Raw genomic sequence first — 6,871 nt, 5'->3', positions numbered from 1 at the left:
CACTCAGTGGTGGGCCGCCGGCTCTAATCTGCTGTAAGGCCGGGGTGAGGGGGAAGGGAGAACTAGAACACGCGCGCCGCCACTATCACCTTCCTTGCCGCTCATCTCGGTGCCACGGCCGAGCCAGGCCGCGTCCCCCGGCAACCCGTTTTCACCCGCGCGCCGCCAGGGCCCCGCCACGCCGCCCGCAGGCCTCACACCGACGGCGCCGCGGTCGGGGCGCCCGCCCAGGTGCCTGACGGCAAGACGCCAGGCGCGCGGAGCCTGCCGGCCTGTCGCCCGCGGCGCGGGAGGCACGATATGGAGCTGCGGCGGAGCGGTGGATGATATCTGGCCTTGCTGCCGAGAAGTCGGGGTAGGACTGAGAGGTGTGCCGTGCTTCCGAGCAGGCGACACCGTGGTGGCAGCTAGTCTGCGACCCCGCCACGGGGCCTCCCGTGCCCGCGGCTCGACGGGAGATGTAGTGCTGAGGCGGTGCTGTCAGATAGGTGTGGGGTGGTAGAGCAGCGGTCGGCGAGGAAGCTTCGGTGTCACTTGCCTGCTGTCCCCGCTGACAGCCGGCGTATTTCCCCATCACCCGCCCGATCGGCTGAGCAGAGGAAGCGATGAAGCTTTCCTTACACGCACGTCAACAGATGCTGATGGCATTTAAAGGTCCCTTCTAACCCAAAACATTCTATATCATACGATAACAGCTCAGACTAGCCAGCACCTTGTGCCATGTTGCTCCCCCCAGTGCCGAGCGGGGAGGGGGCGGCACAGCACCCAGCTATGAGGTGTACCAAGTGAAGGAGACCAGAGAGGGTGCTGACAGTGAGGCAGGGCCTGGAAATTGGAGACACTAACTTTACACCGATAAGATCTGATATTGATGCTGCCTGATGGAACAGAAATCTGAGAAGCAGCAGATGTAGCTGCTGCTGCTGCAGGTGAAGCGGTGCCCAGAGCAGATGAATAAAGGTCCCTGACCTCCAGGCAGAGAGAGGGAAGCACGAGGGGACTGTGAATTGCTAATCTCACCTGGTTTGGGACTGCTAATTCCTGAACCCGGGTTTGCTTGCATCCTATGTTTTGTCAGGCCTGGTAAGAATAGTAGTTCCTGTTAGGGATTTAGTGTTCATAGTCTTCAAAGGAAATACCACGTTTGGGCATACACTAAAATTTAATCTCGCAGTACAGAGGACACTTGATGACACTTCAGTTCTTATGGCAATGACCTACAAAAATTCTGCTTGCTTTGCTGGATATTTATGATTTTTAAACATTATTTTTATTTTGTTTGGTTTTGTTTTTTCTTTTTGCCTTTTTTTTTCACCTACACCTACACATTGATGTGTTCCTCTAACGTGTTTCCAAAAGGGATGAGTGTTAAAAATCCCCAAAACAAAAGGCTTGCAAATCCTCAGTCTTGTGCTAGATTTATTTACTTGTCACAGCTGTTGCCTGTTTTAGTAGCTGGATTCCTAAGGAAACAAAGCCCATATGAGCACAAAGGTGGAGTGCTCACAGCCTTTGTGTGTGTGTGTGTGTGTGTCTTTCCTCTCCACCCTTAATAATTTTTTAATCTGCTGGTCAATTGGTCAATCTGATTTGACAGAGGGAAAGAGCTTCAAGGAGTGATTATAAACATCCTGAGTAGGGAAAAAAAATTGGGTGGAACTTGCACCTTTCTCTAGAAACTAGATAAGCCCAGATGTGGATGCCTCAGAATCCAGCGTGAACAGAGCCCAGCCTGCGGAAGTTCTCACAGAACAGCAACACCAGCCCTGTGTCAAGCCTTTGTGTTTAACAAATAAACAAATGCAGCTATTAGAAAGCTTGAGTACCAGGTGAATCTATCAGCTGATCCACGATGACAATGAATCATCTAAGTCAGACAGTAGCAGAGTAAAGCTTTGACAATAAGCTTTGAACAGTCTCTAGGAAGCCAACCAAGAGTTGCTAAAGCCTAGTATTTCCAAGTATCTAGAATGTGTGACTATTGTGCAGGGCTCAGAATTATATAGAAGATAACATAATGCCTCTGATCAATTTCCTAATCTAGGAAAACAGATGTTTTTCACATTTGAAAAACAGAGTACAGAGGGGATTCCAACACAGCTTCCTCAGGCCTGATCTACATACTGAGCTGTGCAAAAGCTTGATTGCTGCCCTACCAGCTGCATAGGAGGTTTTGTGCTCTCTCTATAGCAAAATCGGAACATCAAATTACCTGTGTCAGTGTTACTGCTGCACACATTTAAGCACAGCTTTTTGTTTTGGAAGGTGTACAAATCTCTCTTGCAAACATATCTTTGTTTTGGTTTTGTTGGTTGGGTTGGGTTGTTTGTTGTTTGTTTGTTACTATGCTATTTCCCGGTTCTCAGCAGCTATTTGGACAAAAAGCAGAGTGGGTTTGGTTATGTTGATGTCACAGGGTAGGGGAAAGAGTGCTGGCAGTTGAATGTTTCCCAGCAGTGGAGAATTTTCAGCCAGGTTTGGTTTTCCATGGATTTCTGTTGAACTCACCTCTTTGCACATGCCCAGAGATACTCAATAGCTTGCTTGATATCCCTGAGATATTGTCATGAATAAAAACTAAGTTGTTGGTTGGTTTTATGGTTGGTGGTTTGTTTTGGGTTTTGGTTGTTTTGTGGGGTTTTTTTGAGACAATCTGTTTAAATGTGTTCCCTTTCTTCTGGATGACAGTTATATATTTACCCCTTCTAGTTATGTTTTCTTTATGCCTGAAGAGAATGGCACCTGCACAAGTGTGAATAAAGAATAGCAACACTGAGGGAGTAAACAACAACAGAAAGGAGGTGCAAGGACTTAGGCTGGGGGGTGGAAACCAAGCAAACTAACAGTGAGGTTCTCTCAGAGACTTAAGGTCACACTGAGATGTTGCATAAGGGTTGCATATGACTGTGTCTAACATCCTGAGGCATGGTCAGTAACTCAGCTTTCATATGGAAGAAAAGCAGTCTTTGAGAATTGTGGTTGTGAGGACAGAGCGTGAGTAGGTGGACCATCTATGATCCCTGCCTTTCTGAGTGGACAAATCAACTGAAAGCAACCACAGTAGAGGAAGGAACTTTTTCATTTTATCCCTGAAGTCTGACACTTTAGGCAATAACATATTTTAATATTGCTCCTACACAGTACTCTTTGGTGAGGCTTTTGCTCTGCTGCAGTATTGTCAGCAGAGACCACCCTGAAATGATGCTTAAGGGAGTGAAGAATGTATCTTTCCTTCTCTGGAAAAGCCCAACTCAAATATTGATGCAGCTGAACATTGTGAAGGGCAGATATAGGAGTGGTAGTGAAGCTGCTTCAAGACCTACAGCTTCAAGTAATGAGGTGTATAGAAGCAGGGCTCAAGTGATTTGACAGATACATGAAATCACCATATCTTCATGTCCTCGATCATTTCAATGTAGCTCTTTGGAAACTGCTTAAGTTCCTTGGGAATTGACAGAGCTCACAGTGTACTTAGCCTTCATAGACCTATATAACTTGTAGAGCTTTAGAGACAAATACTGTTTTTGTGATGTCCTCACATGTTTTAAACAACAGCCTGAAAATATTTCTTAATGTCTCTGCTAAAGCAATAGCACTATGGATAGAGCTGAAATGATCTTTGAGTATCCTTTCAATTTTTGTTTTATCATATGGCATGAAGTACTCTTAGAGCAATGTTATGAGGCTGCCTAGGAGATGGAGGGCTAACCATAGAGCTATCTGTCATGCTGAAACACTCACATTGCCCAATATTTCAACAAACAATTGAGTGAAGTGACAAAAAGTTTACCAAATGGTCACAGGGGAATTGCATAAACTGGGGTCAGATGTTCCATTTGAGACTGTTACATGACTGAGTTTTGCAGCTGGTTGACAAAAGGAAGCGGGAGGTCAGCTGGTCTCTAGCTGTTATAACAACAACCTGTTGTGCTTCTCAGGCAACAGAAATGCCAATAGTCTTTTGGCAGGATGGATCAAGAGGATGATTTCCTCTTTTCCTGGAATAATGTTTGAAAGCTGCAAATATTTTTCAGCTGGTTGAACTTGGACTTTCTCTTGGAAGTGTCAGGATCCTTCCAAGTACAAATACAACACAGTGCAGCCTTTGAGTGGATTGGGGAATGCACATCAGTTTAGCCATCTTGTAAATGAGTGAGTGAAAATGAGAAGGTCAGGGTGTGCCTACATGTTTGCTACAATATCCAGTTGTGGGGGGGAGAGAGAAATCCAGCTATGCTTTGCCTTTATATTACCTTTATTTCTAATGTTTAGTTTGTATCTTCCAAAGGAATTCTGGCAAGTGACTGGCTATGAATAATGTACCCATGGGGAAAGTTTGTTTCTAAATATGAACAGTTAGTGCCTGACTTATGTCTGGGTGGGTGTGTTGTCTATTTCATAAAGATTTTATTCTACTGAGACAACCACATGAAGGAATTGCTTTGGAGGAATTCAAGGTGAGAATATCTTTATTCTGCATCTACATCATCACCAACACCCTTAATGCAGTTGAAATGAAGTGCAGAGACTTAACCCTTCTCCCTCCCTTCTTCCATGCCCCTCTCTGTGCCTGAACCCTTTGTGAATTATAACTGCAGGGATACGATCCTTTATAGCTGCTTCAGTCTGGGACCTTTGGTGAAACGCTGGGCTTTTCTGCCAGGGTGGCAGGACAAAGAAAAGGTACAGACTAAAGTTATAATTTGTTGTAATATCTTAAGAAAAGATACTGATGGGGTAAGAGCTGCAAACAAAGCAACCCTAAAACATTTCCTTCAGCTGTGGGAGTCACAAAAATGAGGGCGCTTGAAGGTGCAGTTCTCATCAGAAATAGTAAATCTGGTCACATAACAGTAGAATTTGCCTCTTCTTTTTTGTACCTAAGCGTCTCATCTGAACACTACCAACTTTGATGAGTCTCATACACTCTTCAGTATCTATGGCCTTCAGTAGCCCTGGATAAGCAGTGCCAAATACATTCTCCTTCACCCCCTTGGTCATCTTCAATGCTGCAGTTTGGAGGTAATGGCTTTTAGCAAAAGAGTTAATCTGATTAATCTGCAGTTAACCCTCTGTAATGATGGTGTTTGTATCTGCATCTGAGTGAGAGAAAATATTACATTATATGTGGAAAACCCTCATTCATGCCAATGTAAATCAGGAATAATTATATTTAAATTGGGTGCCACTGAGATGACTATCAGGTCTTGAGAATTCCCAGTGTACAGAATATTCTATACTGCAGTATAGGTAGGGCCAAAAAAACCACAGCAAGGCTCAGATAGTTAGAGAAATGCTTTCCTAACAATTCCCACCAAAACATTCTGTTAAAAAGCAGTTAAGGTTGCTCCAGGGCAAAACACACCCACACAAGAAATGACATAAACTATCATGCACATCTCTTATTCACCACTCCCAGTGACGAACTCCAAACCCCAACAAGAAGTTTCCCCTGTTCTGCAGGATAAAGAAACAAACTATGTACCCATCACTCCTACAAGCTTTGGTGCAAAACCCACTCCGATTTCTGCAACAGTAACATTAATGACTGGTGCTTATGCAGAGGCTGCCTTTATTATGGGAAAAAAAAAGGAAACATTAACAAGTGCCCCCCCAAGCACGCACACTGATCTCAAGGCCCTTTTTTGACTTTGTCAGACACTTCTTTTCTGTGGTTGATCCCCTCCACAATGCAGAGCTGAAGAGCCATCTGTTGCTTTTTATTAGGTTGGAGAATCAGCTATTTGATGTATTGACATCAGTGTAAATCTGACTTGCATCAAATATTTGTATGGCTCTTCTCCCAAATTACTTATTTTCAGACGGTCCAAGAGATGCTTTACATGAAAGGGGCTTTGTCATCTAATAGTACAGGGATCCTGAACAGAATGATGATAGCTTTGGGTTTTTAAAATAATTCTATTATTAACATTGCATACAAATTTATGACCAGAATAGCACATGACTTGTAAAATCAGAGTTAGTGTAGCATAATTTTTTAAGTAGCATAGAACAAAGTTTGTAGCACAGTTCCCAATCACTTGGGTTTTGCAGATTGTTTCAAATCTTAATAATTGGCTTGCAGTATCATATAACAATCATAATACAGACACAAAAACATGTAAAAGAATACAAGTCACTCACTCAGTCCTTAGAGGAGGTAGATGACAGTGGAGGTATCCCTGACCAGTAGGGGATCATCAGTTTTTCTCTCAAGCAGCAGTTGTGGTCCACATCCCTTTTAGGACTTGTAACTGCTTGATTTTGCAGAAAGTGCTCAGTGAGTGGTTACACTTCTCTGCTCTGTGATGGGGTCAGCATAACTTGTTTGGCTGGCTAGCAGGGAGCTTCAAGGCTGGTAAGGAAGGGAGTAGTCAGCCTGGTACCCAGAGGCTGATAAGAAGGGGCAGAAGAAATCTGCCTCATGTGCAGGACCTTTCAGGCCTAATGAGAAAGGAAAAAGGGACTGATACATGACCAGTTTTGTCACAGAGAATGGCTATTTGCCTTATTAAATAGCATTAGTTATGCTAACCAGATTATAAGGGGTCAGAAGCAAGGAGTACCAGTTACAGATGTGCATTGAAGAAGCTTTTCTTCAAAGTGTGCTACCTTCCTACATAGCTTTATACTTTCCCACACCTACCTGCTGCTTTCAACCAAGTTTCTTGTGGCCCACATAGTCATGGCGATGAATACTGACCAGGTTTCACATTGTTCTTTAAATGCTGATGAGGAGTTTGTTCTACCTTTTTGCAGCCAGGTGCTCTAGGAACAGACTTTATCTGCTACCTCTGTGCCACAAAGGGTTCATTTGCCTTCTCATACTCTGCAGAAAGTAAAAGATGTGTAGGTCCAGGCACAGAAGATT

The sequence above is a fragment of the Dryobates pubescens genome, chromosome 6, assembly GCF_014839835.1.
Source record: "Dryobates pubescens isolate bDryPub1 chromosome 6, bDryPub1.pri, whole genome shotgun sequence".
Lineage (NCBI taxonomy): Eukaryota > Metazoa > Chordata > Aves > Piciformes > Picidae > Dryobates > Dryobates pubescens.
Note: the sequence above shows the minus strand (reverse complement) of the source record.